The sequence below is a fragment of the Mobula birostris genome (assembly GCF_030028105.1).
Source record: "Mobula birostris isolate sMobBir1 chromosome 11 unlocalized genomic scaffold, sMobBir1.hap1 SUPER_11_unloc_2, whole genome shotgun sequence".
Taxonomy (NCBI): domain Eukaryota; kingdom Metazoa; phylum Chordata; class Chondrichthyes; order Myliobatiformes; family Myliobatidae; genus Mobula; species Mobula birostris.
The window spans coordinates 88,323-103,316 of record NW_027274038.1 but is presented as its reverse complement, the minus strand read 5'-3'; the positions used below and the strand labels follow the sequence as shown (position 1 = coordinate 103,316).

The following is a 14,994-nucleotide window of genomic DNA, read 5'->3' as shown; positions in this document are numbered from 1 at the left end:
CGGCACGAAGTGTCCTGCAGGCACTGCAGGAGAAGGACGTGATGGACACAGTGGGGTGGTTCCCTGAGCAGACTGTCCAGTTCATCTGGCAAAATGCCTCATCGCCAGATCTCACCAACAGGCACCAAGACCTCGCCTGGCTGGCGGTGAGAGGGGCCCTCCCAGTCAGAGCCCTCCTGTACGCCCGGAACGTCGTCTCCGCACCCCACTGCCCACGGGAGGACTGCAGTGAGGAGGAGTCTGTGACCCACCTCTTTGCACACTGCCAGTTCGCAAAGAGGGTGTGGAGGAGGATGGACGGGCTAGTGTCACGTTTCATCCCCAGCAGCTGCGTGACAGAGGACTCTCTGATCTACGGGCTGTTCCCGGGGACGCACACGGAGACCAACATCCGGTGCTGCTGGCAGATCATCAACTCGGTGAAAGACGCTCTTTGGTCAGCCCGAAACTTGATCATCTACCAGCACATGGAGATGTCCGTGGGAGAATGCTGCCGACTGGCACACTCTCGGCTGCAGGAGTACGTGCTGAGGGACGCACTGAAACTTGGTGCAGCCACCGCAAGGGCCCGGTGGGGAAGGACCACAGTATAGGTTTCTCCACCCGTGGGAGTGGGAGGGGTCGGTGGGCGAGGAGTATACCCCTCAACAATGAGATGCTAAGCTGAACTACTGGAGTGCCACGTGGGTGGCTATAAACACGGGTATTTTACTGAGTATAATGGAAACGTATGTAAAGGATGAAAAGTTATTGAATGGTTTATTGTATATATTTATTTTTGAATAAAGTATATTTTGAAATAAAAAAAAAAAAAAATCTGTTCTTATCAGTTTAATATCTGATACGTCCCTTATCTGGGGACCATATATTAAATTGATTTTTGGAACAGGGAGATGGAATAGGGGCTTGCTCCGTCCACTCCACGCATCGACCCGGTATTGCAGTGCCTCTGGGAACGGTGCACTCCCCTTCTGGGGAATTTCAAAGTAGCAAAGAAAAGAAAAACGACGAAAGCTCCATCAGGCGGCGGCGGCGGCACAGCAGCACAGACAAGCATGCACGCACATGGAGAGAGAGGAGAGCTGCTTGCTCTACACCTCTCCTGTGTCTGTGTCTGTCTGTCGATACAGCTCACTCACTCACTCACTCACGCAATGTGCAGACAACTCAACAACAGCACGGGCATCATATCTGGGCCGTTTGGCTAAGATCAAGTGCACATCCGGGCTGCAACCAGATCAGGTGCTGCAGGCAAGGCAGCAACTTCATGAGAGATGCCCCTTGGCATTCATTCCTGAAGCAAACTGCTCAACCGGCGCACTCATTCTGATGCCTGCTCACTCGGCTGCTGCCTGCACCAAGCACAGAAGCAGAGTGAAGTGGAGCAGGCCGAAAGACCTTTTCTGTCCCGCCACACTCGCTCCACTTCTCAGGCTCAGGCTTCTCAGCTGCTCCTTGCAGCCAACGGAGGACGCGACGGACGGACGGACGGATGGACGGGCGGGCGAAGGAAGGAAGGAAGGAAGGAACGAAGGAAGGAAGGAAGGAACGAACGATATCGAGTCACTGGCTCTGCTGCAATTTCACCAGCAGCCAGCCAGCCTGTCGGACAGGCAGGCTCGTTCAAGTGTGCCAGCAGCCAGGGCACGCGGACGGGAGGGAGGAAGGAAGGAAGGGAGGGAGGCATCCGATGGAGCCCGGCTACAGAGCAACGGGGCGCCGCCGCCGCCGGCACAACAGGGCCCGGTGCTCCTGCACCCTGCATCCTCCCCGCCTGCACCAGACTGCCAAGACTGCTGCTCTCCTGCCCAGACAGACAGACCAGCTACAAGCATCACCACCTAGCCATAGCATCAGCAAAACTCTGCCTACCTGCCCTGCCCTGGCCTGGCCTGGCCTCCTGGCCTCCTCTGATGCGTCTGCCTGCCCCAGGCCCAAAGCCCCGCCCACCGTTCAAGGTAAGGCAGAGGCACAACCCCCCACTCCACCCACTCAGACCTCCCCAATATACATCGGCAGTGCAGTGCATCTCTAGCCTCGCTCAGAATCACGTCCCAAACCCCAAGATCACTCAAACGTCTCATGCTTACACCTACCTACTCGGCGTCCAGCTTTGGCGCACGTCTCCACAATTGCCACATCCGTCCACGTGCCCCTGCTTCACGCACGGCACTGTGCCTCCCTCCGGCAGGCATTTCGCCGATCCGTTTCCTGTTTCACAACCAAGGCATAATCAGTACCCCTTTCCTTCCACGGCGCGCACACGCGCCCACCCACTCCACCACTGAGCCATGCCGGCCAAAAACGCACCTGCAGAGCAGTGGGGCACAGGGCCGCCGTCAGCCCGCGACACATTTCCCTCCTGCCGTGCCCTCCCTCCTGTTTCTACATCCGTGCACCCACCCCGCTGCAAAACCAGTCAGTCTGCTCAGGCGTCAGCACAGAGGCATAATGAAGGGCCTCGGCCCTTCTCCCTTTACTGCCCTCTGTACAGCTTGGCAGATCCCTCAGCACTCCGTGTGCACGTGTGTCTGTGACTCTGTGTGTGTGTGTGTGTGTGTGAGAGAGAGAGATTGAGTGAGTGAGTGAGTGAGTGAGTGAGTGAGTGAGTGAGTGAGAGAGAGAGAGACAGACCCTGCCAGATCCCTCAGCATTCCATGTGTGTTTGTGTCGGTGGGTGAGAGAGACAGAGACAGAGACAGAGAGACAGACAGACACACACACACACACACCCACCCACCTCCACACACCCCCGTGTGCACGTGTGTCTGTGACTCTGTGTGTGTGTGAGATTGAGTGAGAGAGAGAGACAGACCCTGCCAGATCCCTCAGCATTCCATGTGTGTTTGTGTCGGTGGGTGAGAGAGACAGAGACAGAGACAGACACAGAGAGACAGACACACACACACACACAAACACACACACACACCCACCCCCACACACCCCCGTGTGCACGTGTGTCTGTGACTCTGTGTGTGTGTGAGATTGAGTGAGTGAGAGAGAGAGACAGACCGACCCTGCCAGATCCCTCAGCATTCCATGTGTGTTTGTGTCGGTGGGTGAGAGAGACAGAGACAGACACAGAGAGACAGACAGACACACACACACACCCACCCACCCCCATCCACCCTGGTAAAAAAAGGTGGTGGGGGAGCAGGGGAGAAGACACCACTGTGTCCAATGATAGCCTGTGCAGACGCAAAGTCTACAGCTTCTGTGAGATGAAACAAACTCAAGCCACTCAACAATTGTAATTCCACACACATCAAAATAAAGGCACAGAGGTGTGAATGGCTGCACTTCAGCCTTCGGCTTGGAGAGCACACCCATTGTTTCTCCTCAGGCACACCTGTAGCTGACATCTTCCTATTCCCAAGCTTGCCAGGAGGCTTTTCTGCCCGCGGACTTTGGCCACGTCCACAAACCTCGTAACCGGTCTTGAGCGGCGCACGTGGCCTCTGCCTTTGTCGCCCGGTGCAGTCCCATCCGCTCGCTCCCTCCCGGAGAGGGCAGAGCCTCCGAAGGAGACCGTTCAGCTGGATGCGCCAGCCAGCTGGGGCACGCAAAGCCGAGAGGCGCGCTCTCTTTGCCGAGTGCAGGGACGCCCTTGAAGGGCCGAGCGGCCTGCTCCCACTCCCCCTGCAGACTTTTGTGCAGACAGGACAGCGTGACCAGCCTCCCACGACCAGGAGAGCAGTGCAAGTTGAGCCAGCCTCTGAGACCGACCTGGGAGCCAGCCGAGGAAGCCGGCAGCCTTGACGTAGGCAGTGTGCCAGTGACGTAGGCGCCCGTAGGTACGGCCCCACTCCCAGATGATTGGTGGATCACTGGCAGCTTTACATAGCCTCTGACAAGTTGCACTCAGGACGGACCAGGTAGGCAACAGCTGTCCAGCACACCCACCGATCCCAGACAACCTAGGGGAGAGCTGCCAGCGGGCCAGGGCAGCAAGGTCTTTGCCAGGCCTCCTGCTTCAATCTAAACACCAGAGGCTAGGCAGGATGTAGCCGACTCAAGAGGCCGCCTGCATCGCTTCTCGGCCTTTTGGCTAAGATCAAGTGTAGTATCTGTTCTTATCAGTTTAATATCTGATACGTCCCTTATCTGGGGACCATATATTAAATTGATTTTTGGAACAGGGAGATGGAATAGGGGCTTGCTCCGTCCACTCCACGCATCGACCCGGTATTGCAGTGCCTCTGGGAACGGTGCACTCCCCTTCTGGGGAATTTCAAAGTAGCAAAGAAAAGAAAAACGACGAAAGCTCCATCAGGCGGCGGCGGCGGCACAGCAGCACAGACAAGCATGCACGCACATGGAGAGAGAGGAGAGCTGCTTGCTCTACACCTCTCCTGTGTCTGTGTCTGTCTGTCGATACAGCTCACTCACTCACTCACTCACGCAATGTGCAGACAACTCAACAACAGCACGGGCATCATATCTGGGCCGTTTGGCTAAGATCAAGTGCACATCCGGGCTGCAACCAGATCAGGTGCTGCAGGCAAGGCAGCAACTTCATGAGAGATGCCCCTTGGCATTCATTCCTGAAGCAAACTGCTCAACCGGCGCACTCATTCTGATGCCTGCTCACTCGGCTGCTGCCTGCACCAAGCACAGAAGCAGAGTGAAGTGGAGCAGGCCGAAAGACCTTTTCTGTCCCGCCACACTCGCTCCACTTCTCAGGCTCAGGCTTCTCAGCTGCTCCTTGAAGCCAACGGAGGACGCGACGGACGGACGGACGGATGGACGGGCGGGCGAAGGAAGGAAGGAAGGAAGGAACGAAGGAAGGAAGGAAGGAACGAACGATATCGAGTCACTGGCTCTGCTGCAATTTCACCAGCAGCCAGCCAGCCTGTCGGACAGGCAGGCTCGTTCAAGTGTGCCAGCAGCCAGGGCACGCGGACGGGAGGGAGGAAGGAAGGAAGGGAGGGAGGCATCCGATGGAGCCCGGCTACAGAGCAACGGGGCGCCGCCGCCGCCGGCACAACAGGGCCCGGTGCTCCTGCACCCTGCATCCTCCCCGCCTGCACCAGACTGCCAAGACTGCTGCTCTCCTGCCCAGACAGACAGACCAGCTACAAGCATCACCACCTAGCCATAGCATCAGCAAAACTCTGCCTACCTGCCCTGCCCTGGCCTGGCCTGGCCTCCTGGCCTCCTCTGATGCGTCTGCCTGCCCCAGGCCCAAAGCCCCGCCCACCGTTCAAGGTAAGGCAGAGGCACAACCCCCCACTCCACCCACTCAGACCTCCCCAATATACATCGGCAGTGCAGTGCATCTCTAGCCTCGCTCAGAATCACGTCCCAAACCCCAAGATCACTCAAACGTCTCATGCTTACACCTACCTACTCGGCGTCCAGCTTTGGCGCACGTCTCCACAATTGCCACATCCGTCCACGTGCCCCTGCTTCACGCACGGCACTGTGCCTCCCTCCGGCAGGCATTTCGCCGATCCGTTTCCTGTTTCACAACCAAGGCATAATCAGTACCCCTTTCCTTCCACGGCGCGCACACGCGCCCACCCACTCCACCACTGAGCCATGCCGGCCAAAAACGCACCTGCAGAGCAGTGGGGCACAGGGCCGCCGTCAGCCCGCGACACATTTCCCTCCTGCCGTGCCCTCCCTCCTGTTTCTACATCCGTGCACCCACCCCGCTGCAAAACCAGTCAGTCTGCTCAGGCGTCAGCACAGAGGCATAATGAAGGGCCTCGGCCCTTCTCCCTTTACTGCCCTCTGTACAGCTTGGCAGATCCCTCAGCACTCCGTGTGCACGTGTGTCTGTGACTCTGTGTGTGTGTGTGTGTGTGAGAGAGAGAGATTGAGTGAGTGAGTGAGTGAGTGAGTGAGTGAGTGAGAGAGAGAGAGACAGACCCTGCCAGATCCCTCAGCATTCCATGTGTGTTTGTGTCGGTGGGTGAGAGAGACAGAGACAGAGACAGAGAGACAGACAGACACACACACACACACACACACACACACACACACACACACACCCACCTCCACACACCCCCGTGTGCACGTGTGTCTGTGACTCTGTGTGTGTGTGAGATTGAGTGAGAGAGAGAGACAGACCCTGCCAGATCCCTCAGCATTCCATGTGTGTTTGTGTCGGTGGGTGAGAGAGACAGAGACAGAGACAGACACAGAGAGACAGACACACACACACACACAAACACACACACACACCCACCCCCACACACCCCCGTGTGCACGTGTGTCTGTGACTCTGTGTGTGTGTGAGATTGAGTGAGTGAGAGAGAGAGACAGACCGACCCTGCCAGATCCCTCAGCATTCCATGTGTGTTTGTGTCGGTGGGTGAGAGAGACAGAGACAGACACAGAGAGACAGACAGACACACACACACACCCACCCACCCCCATCCACCCTGGTAAAAAAAGGTGGTGGGGGAGCAGGGGAGAAGACACCACTGTGTCCAATGATAGCCTGTGCAGACGCAAAGTCTACAGCTTCTGTGAGATGAAACAAACTCAAGCCACTCAACAATTGTAATTCCACACACATCAAAATAAAGGCACAGAGGTGTGAATGGCTGCACTTCAGCCTTCGGCTTGGAGAGCACACCCATTGTTTCTCCTCAGGCACACCTGTAGCTGACATCTTCCTATTCCCAAGCTTGCCAGGAGGCTTTTCTGCCCGCGGACTTTGGCCACGTCCACAAACCTCGTAACCGGTCTTGAGCGGCGCACGTGGCCTCTGCCTTTGTCGCCCGGTGCAGTCCCATCCGCTCGCTCCCTCCCGGAGAGGGCAGAGCCTCCGAAGGAGACCGTTCAGCTGGATGCGCCAGCCAGCTGGGGCACGCAAAGCCGAGAGGCGCGCTCTCTTTGCCGAGTGCAGGGACGCCCTTGAAGGGCCGAGCGGCCTGCTCCCACTCCCCCTGCAGACTTTTGTGCAGACAGGACAGCGTGACCAGCCTCCCACGACCAGGAGAGCAGTGCAAGTTGAGCCAGCCTCTGAGACCGACCTGGGAGCCAGCCGAGGAAGCCGGCAGCCTTGACGTAGGCAGTGTGCCAGTGACGTAGGCGCCCGTAGGTACGGCCCCACTCCCAGATGATTGGTGGATCACTGGCAGCTTTACATAGCCTCTGACAAGTTGCACTCAGGACGGACCAGGTAGGCAACAGCTGTCCAGCACACCCACCGATCCCAGACAACCTAGGGGAGAGCTGCCAGCGGGCCAGGGCAGCAAGGTCTTTGCCAGGCCTCCTGCTTCAATCTAAACACCAGAGGCTAGGCAGGATGTAGCCGACTCAAGAGGCCGCCTGCATCGCTTCTCGGCCTTTTGGCTAAGATCAAGTGTAGTATCTGTTCTTATCAGTTTAATACTTATCTGGGGACCATATATTAAATTGATTTTTGGAACAGGGAGATGGAATAGGGGCTTGCTCCGTCCACTCCACGCATCGACCCGGTATTGCAGTGCCTCTGGGAACGGTGCACTCCCCTTCTGGGGAATTTCAAAGTAGCAAAGAAAAGAAAAACGACGAAAGCTCCATCAGGCGGCGGCGGCGGCACAGCAGCACAGACAAGCATGCACGCACATGGAGAGAGAGGAGAGCTGCTTGCTCTACACCTCTCCTGTGTCTGTGTCTGTCTGTCGATACAGCTCACTCACTCACTCACTCACGCAATGTGCAGACAACTCAACAACAGCACGGGCATCATATCTGGGCCGTTTGGCTAAGATCAAGTGCACATCCGGGCTGCAACCAGATCAGGTGCTGCAGGCAAGGCAGCAACTTCATGAGAGATGCCCCTTGGCATTCATTCCTGAAGCAAACTGCTCAACCGGCGCACTCATTCTGATGCCTGCTCACTCGGCTGCTGCCTGCACCAAGCACAGAAGCAGAGTGAAGTGGAGCAGGCCGAAAGACCTTTTCTGTCCCGCCACACTCGCTCCACTTCTCAGGCTCAGGCTTCTCAGCTGCTCCTTGAAGCCAACGGAGGACGCGACGGACGGACGGACGGACGGATGGACGGGCGGGCGAAGGAAGGAAGGAAGGAAGGAAGGAAGGAAGGAAGGAAGGAAGGAACGAACGATATCGAGTCACTGGCTCTGCTGCAATTTCACCAGCAGCCAGCCAGCCTGTCGGACAGGCAGGCTCGTTCAAGTGTGCCAGCAGCCAGGGCACGCGGACGGGAGGGAGGAAGGAAGGAAGGGAGGGAGGCATCCGATGGAGCCCGGCTACAGAGCAACGGGGCGCCGCCGCCGCCGGCACAACAGGGCCCGGTGCTCCTGCACCCTGCATCCTCCCCGCCTGCACCAGACTGCCAAGACTGCTGCTCTCCTGCCCAGACAGACAGACCAGCTACAAGCATCACCACCTAGCCATAGCATCAGCAAAACTCTGCCTACCTGCCCTGCCCTGGCCTGGCCTGGCCTCCTGGCCTCCTCTGATGCGTCTGCCTGCCCCAGCCCCAAAGCCCCGCCCACCGTTCAAGGTAAGGCAGAGGCACAACCCCCCACTCCACCCACTCAGACCTCCCCAATATACATCGGCAGTGCAGTGCATCTCTAGCCTCGCTCAGAATCACGTCCCAAACCCCAAGATCACTCAAACGTCTCATGCTTACACCTACCTACTCGGCGTCCAGCTTTGGCGCACGTCTCCACAATTGCCACATCCGTCCACGTGCCCCTGCTTCACGCACGGCACTGTGCCTCCCTCCGGCAGGCATTTCGCCGATCCGTTTCCTGTTTCACAACCAAGGCATAATCAGTACCCCTTTCCTTCCACGGCGCGCACACGCGCCCACCCACTCCACCACTGAGCCATGCCGGCCAAAAACGCACCTGCAGAGCAGTGGGGCACAGGGCCGCCGTCAGCCCGCGACACATTTCCCTCCTGCCGTGCCCTCCCTCCTGTTTCTACATCCGTGCACCCACCCCGCTGCAAAACCAGTCAGTCTGCTCAGGCGTCAGCACAGAGGCATAATGAAGGGCCTCGGCCCTTCTCCCTTTACTGCCCTCTGTACAGCTTGGCAGATCCCTCAGCACTCCGTGTGCACGTGTGTCTGTGACTCTGTGTGTGTGTGTGTGTGTGTGAGAGAGAGAGATTGAGTGAGTGAGTGAGTGAGTGAGTGAGTGAGTGAGTGAGTGAGAGAGAGAGAGACAGACCCTGCCAGATCCCTCAGCATTCCATGTGTGTTTGTGTCGGTGGGTGAGAGAGACAGAGACAGAGACAGAGAGACAGACAGACACACACACACACACACACACACACCCACCCACCTCCACACACCCCCGTGTGCACGTGTGTCTGTGACTCTGTGTGTGTGTGAGATTGAGTGAGAGAGAGAGACAGACCCTGCCAGATCCCTCAGCATTCCATGTGTGTTTGTGTCGGTGGGTGAGAGAGACAGAGACAGAGACAGACACAGAGAGACAGACACACACACACACACAAACACACACACACACCCACCCCCACACACCCCCGTGTGCACGTGTGTCTGTGACTCTGTGTGTGTGTGAGATTGAGTGAGTGAGAGAGAGAGACAGACCGACCCTGCCAGATCCCTCAGCATTCCATGTGTGTTTGTGTCGGTGGGTGAGAGAGACAGAGACAGACACAGAGAGACAGACAGACACACACACACACCCACCCACCCCCATCCACCCTGGTAAAAAAAGGTGGTGGGGGAGCAGGGGAGAAGACACCACTGTGTCCAATGATAGCCTGTGCAGACGCAAAGTCTACAGCTTCTGTGAGATGAAACAAACTCAAGCCACTCAACAATTGTAATTCCACACACATCAAAATAAAGGCACAGAGGTGTGAATGGCTGCACTTCAGCCTTCGGCTTGGAGAGCACACCCATTGTTTCTCCTCAGGCACACCTGTAGCTGACATCTTCCTATTCCCAAGCTTGCCAGGAGGCTTTTCTGCCCGCGGACTTTGGCCACGTCCACAAACCTCGTAACCGGTCTTGAGCGGCGCACGTGGCCTCTGCCTTTGTCGCCCGGTGCAGTCCCATCCGCTCGCTCCCTCCCGGAGAGGGCAGAGCCTCCGAAGGAGACCGTTCAGCTGGATGCGCCAGCCAGCTGGGGCACGCAAAGCCGAGAGGCGCGCTCTCTTTGCCGAGTGCAGGGACGCCCTTGAAGGGCCGAGCGGCCTGCTCCCACTCCCCCTGCAGACTTTTGTGCAGACAGGACAGCGTGACCAGCCTCCCACGACCAGGAGAGCAGTGCAAGTTGAGCCAGCCTCTGAGACCGACCTGGGAGCCAGCCGAGGAAGCCGGCAGCCTTGACGTAGGCAGTGTGCCAGTGACGTAGGCGCCCGTAGGTACGGCCCCACTCCCAGATGATTGGTGGATCACTGGCAGCTTTACATAGCCTCTGACAAGTTGCACTCAGGACGGACCAGGTAGGCAACAGCTGTCCAGCACACCCACCGATCCCAGACAACCTAGGGGAGAGCTGCCAGCGGGCCAGGGCAGCAAGGTCTTTGCCAGGCCTCCTGCTTCAATCTAAACACCAGAGGCTAGGCAGGATGTAGCCGACTCAAGAGGCCGCCTGCATCGCTTCTCGGCCTTTTGGCTAAGATCAAGTGTAGTATCTGTTCTTATCAGTTTAATATCTGATACGTCCCTTATCTGGGGACCATATATTAAATTGATTTTTGGAACAGGGAGATGGAATAGGGGCTTGCTCCGTCCACTCCACGCATCGACCCGGTATTGCAGTGCCTCTGGGAACGGTGCACTCCCCTTCTGGGGAATTTCAAAGTAGCAAAGAAAAGAAAAACGACGAAAGCTCCATCAGGCGGCGGCGGCGGCACAGCAGCACAGACAAGCATGCACGCACATGGAGAGAGAGGAGAGCTGCTTGCTCTACACCTCTCCTGTGTCTGTGTCTGTCTGTCGATACAGCTCACTCACTCACTCACTCACGCAATGTGCAGACAACTCAACAACAGCACGGGCATCATATCTGGGCCGTTTGGCTAAGATCAAGTGCACATCCGGGCTGCAACCAGATCAGGTGCTGCAGGCAAGGCAGCAACTTCATGAGAGATGCCCCTTGGCATTCATTCCTGAAGCAAACTGCTCAACCGGCGCACTCATTCTGATGCCTGCTCACTCGGCTGCTGCCTGCACCAAGCACAGAAGCAGAGTGAAGTGGAGCAGGCCGAAAGACCTTTTCTGTCCCGCCACACTCGCTCCACTTCTCAGGCTCAGGCTTCTCAGCTGCTCCTTGAAGCCAACGGAGGACGCGACGGACGGACGGACGGACGGATGGACGGGCGGGCGAAGGAAGGAAGGAAGGAAGGAAGGAAGGAACGAACGATATCGAGTCACTGGCTCTGCTGCAATTTCACCAGCAGCCAGCCAGCCTGTCGGACAGGCAGGCTCGTTCAAGTGTGCCAGCAGCCAGGGCACGCGGACGGGAGGGAGGAAGGAAGGAAGGGAGGGAGGCATCCGATGGAGCCCGGCTACAGAGCAACGGGGCGCCGCCGCCGCCGGCACAACAGGGCCCGGTGCTCCTGCACCCTGCATCCTCCCCGCCTGCACCAGACTGCCAAGACTGCTGCTCTCCTGCCCAGACAGACAGACCAGCTACAAGCATCACCACCTAGCCATAGCATCAGCAAAACTCTGCCTACCTGCCCTGCCCTGGCCTGGCCTGGCCTCCTGGCCTCCTCTGATGCGTCTGCCTGCCCCAGCCCCAAAGCCCCGCCCACCGTTCAAGGTAAGGCAGAGGCACAACCCCCCACTCCACCCACTCAGACCTCCCCAATATACATCGGCAGTGCAGTGCATCTCTAGCCTCGCTCAGAATCACGTCCCAAACCCCAAGATCACTCAAACGTCTCATGCTTACACCTACCTACTCGGCGTCCAGCTTTGGCGCACGTCTCCACAATTGCCACATCCGTCCACGTGCCCCTGCTTCACGCACGGCACTGTGCCTCCCTCCGGCAGGCATTTCGCCGATCCGTTTCCTGTTTCACAACCAAGGCATAATCAGTACCCCTTTCCTTCCACGGCGCGCACACGCGCCCACCCACTCCACCACTGAGCCATGCCGGCCAAAAACGCACCTGCAGAGCAGTGGGGCACAGGGCCGCCGTCAGCCCGCGACACATTTCCCTCCTGCCGTGCCCTCCCTCCTGTTTCTACATCCGTGCACCCACCCCGCTGCAAAACCAGTCAGTCTGCTCAGGCGTCAGCACAGAGGCATAATGAAGGGCCTCGGCCCTTCTCCCTTTACTGCCCTCTGTACAGCTTGGCAGATCCCTCAGCACTCCGTGTGCACGTGTGTCTGTGACTCTGTGTGTGTGTGTGTGTGTGTGAGAGAGAGAGATTGAGTGAGTGAGTGAGTGAGTGAGTGAGTGAGTGAGTGAGTGAGAGAGAGAGAGACAGACCCTGCCAGATCCCTCAGCATTCCATGTGTGTTTGTGTCGGTGGGTGAGAGAGACAGAGACAGAGACAGAGAGACAGACAGACACACACACACACACACACACACACACCCACCCACCTCCACACACCCCCGTGTGCACGTGTGTCTGTGACTCTGTGTGTGTGTGAGATTGAGTGAGAGAGAGAGACAGACCCTGCCAGATCCCTCAGCATTCCATGTGTGTTTGTGTCGGTGGGTGAGAGAGACAGAGACAGAGACAGACACAGAGAGACAGACACACACACACACACAAACACACACACACACCCACCCCCACACACCCCCGTGTGCACGTGTGTCTGTGACTCTGTGTGTGTGTGAGATTGAGTGAGTGAGAGAGAGAGACAGACCGACCCTGCCAGATCCCTCAGCATTCCATGTGTGTTTGTGTCGGTGGGTGAGAGAGACAGAGACAGACACAGAGAGACAGACAGACACACACACACACCCACCCACCCCCATCCACCCTGGTAAAAAAAGGTGGTGGGGGAGCAGGGGAGAAGACACCACTGTGTCCAATGATAGCCTGTGCAGACGCAAAGTCTACAGCTTCTGTGAGATGAAACAAACTCAAGCCACTCAACAATTGTAATTCCACACACATCAAAATAAAGGCACAGAGGTGTGAATGGCTGCACTTCAGCCTTCGGCTTGGAGAGCACACCCATTGTTTCTCCTCAGGCACACCTGTAGCTGACATCTTCCTATTCCCAAGCTTGCCAGGAGGCTTTTCTGCCCGCGGACTTTGGCCACGTCCACAAACCTCGTAACCGGTCTTGAGCGGCGCACGTGGCCTCTGCCTTTGTCGCCCGGTGCAGTCCCATCCGCTCGCTCCCTCCCGGAGAGGGCAGAGCCTCCGAAGGAGACCGTTCAGCTGGATGCGCCAGCCAGCTGGGGCACGCAAAGCCGAGAGGCGCGCTCTCTTTGCCGAGTGCAGGGACGCCCTTGAAGGGCCGAGCGGCCTGCTCCCACTCCCCCTGCAGACTTTTGTGCAGACAGGACAGCGTGACCAGCCTCCCACGACCAGGAGAGCAGTGCAAGTTGAGCCAGCCTCTGAGACCGACCTGGGAGCCAGCCGAGGAAGCCGGCAGCCTTGACGTAGGCAGTGTGCCAGTGACGTAGGCGCCCGTAGGTACGGCCCCACTCCCAGATGATTGGTGGATCACTGGCAGCTTTACATAGCCTCTGACAAGTTGCACTCAGGACGGACCAGGTAGGCAACAGCTGTCCAGCACACCCACCGATCCCAGACAACCTAGGGGAGAGCTGCCAGCGGGCCAGGGCAGCAAGGTCTTTGCCAGGCCTCCTGCTTCAATCTAAACACCAGAGGCTAGGCAGGATGTAGCCGACTCAAGAGGCCGCCTGCATCGCTTCTCGGCCTTTTGGCTAAGATCAAGTGTAGTATCTGTTCTTATCAGTTTAATATCTGATACGTCCCTTATCTGGGGACCATATATTAAATTGATTTTTGGAACAGGGAGATGGAATAGGGGCTTGCTCCGTCCACTCCACGCATCGACCCGGTATTGCAGTGCCTCTGGGAACGGTGCACTCCCCTTCTGGGGAATTTCAAAGTAGCAAAGAAAAGAAAAACGACGAAAGCTCCATCAGGCGGCGGCGGCGGCACAGCAGCACAGACAAGCATGCACGCACATGGAGAGAGAGGAGAGCTGCTTGCTCTACACCTCTCCTGTGTCTGTGTCTGTCTGTCGATACAGCTCACTCACTCACTCACTCACGCAATGTGCAGACAACTCAACAACAGCACGGGCATCATATCTGGGCCGTTTGGCTAAGATCAAGTGCACATCCGGGCTGCAACCAGATCAGGTGCTGCAGGCAAGGCAGCAACTTCATGAGAGATGCCCCTTGGCATTCATTCCTGAAGCAAACTGCTCAACCGGCGCACTCATTCTGATGCCTGCTCACTCGGCTGCTGCCTGCACCAAGCACAGAAGCAGAGTGAAGTGGAGCAGGCCGAAAGACCTTTTCTGTCCCGCCACACTCGCTCCACTTCTCAGGCTCAGGCTTCTCAGCTGCTCCTTGAAGCCAACGGAGGACGCGACGGACGGACGGACGGATGGACGGGCGGGCGAAGGAAGGAAGGAAGGAAGGAACGAAGGAAGGAAGGAAGGAACGAACGATATTGAGTCACTGGCTCTGCTGCAATTTCACCAGCAGCCAGCCAGCCTGTCGGACAGGCAGGCTCGTTCAAGTGTGCCAGCAGCCAGGGCACGCGGACGGGAGGGAGGAAGGAAGGAAGGGAGGGAGGCATCCGATGGAGCCCGGCTACAGAGCAACGGGGCGCCGCCGCCGCCGGCACAACAGGGCCCGGTGCTCCTGCACCCTGCATCCTCCCCGCCTGCACCAGACTGCCAAGACTGCTGCTCTCCTGCCCAGACAGACAGACCAGCTACAAGCATCACCACCTAGCCATAGCATCAGCAAAACTCTGCCTACCTGCCCTGCCCTGGCCTGGCCTGGCCTCCTGGCCTCCTCTGATGCGTCTGCCTGCCCCAGGCCCAAAGCCCCGCCCACCGTTCAAGGTAAGGCAGAGGCACAACCC

At 57.7% G+C, this 14,994-nt stretch overlaps 3 non-coding genes and 2 pseudogenes across 3 annotated transcripts; all 5 read left to right on the top strand.

Moving 5' to 3' along the window:
* The first annotated feature begins 789 nt into the window (after window positions 1-789).
* Window positions 790-969, top strand: LOC140192193 (U2 spliceosomal RNA; annotated as a pseudogene).
* A 3,059-nt stretch (window positions 970-4,028) lies between these two features.
* On the top strand, window positions 4,029-4,219 carry LOC140192226 (U2 spliceosomal RNA). The gene has a single exon (XR_011884162.1). It is a non-coding gene; the product is annotated as a U2 spliceosomal RNA (small nuclear RNA).
* A 3,069-nt stretch (window positions 4,220-7,288) lies between these two features.
* On the top strand, window positions 7,289-7,467 carry LOC140192186 (U2 spliceosomal RNA; annotated as a pseudogene).
* A 3,075-nt stretch (window positions 7,468-10,542) lies between these two features.
* LOC140192224 (U2 spliceosomal RNA) lies at window positions 10,543-10,733 on the top strand. The gene has a single exon (XR_011884160.1). It is a non-coding gene; the product is annotated as a U2 spliceosomal RNA (small nuclear RNA).
* Window positions 10,734-13,794: 3,061 nt separating this feature from the next.
* On the top strand, window positions 13,795-13,985 carry LOC140192223 (U2 spliceosomal RNA). The gene has a single exon (XR_011884159.1). It is a non-coding gene; the product is annotated as a U2 spliceosomal RNA (small nuclear RNA).
* The last annotated feature ends 1,009 nt before the right edge of the window (window positions 13,986-14,994 follow it).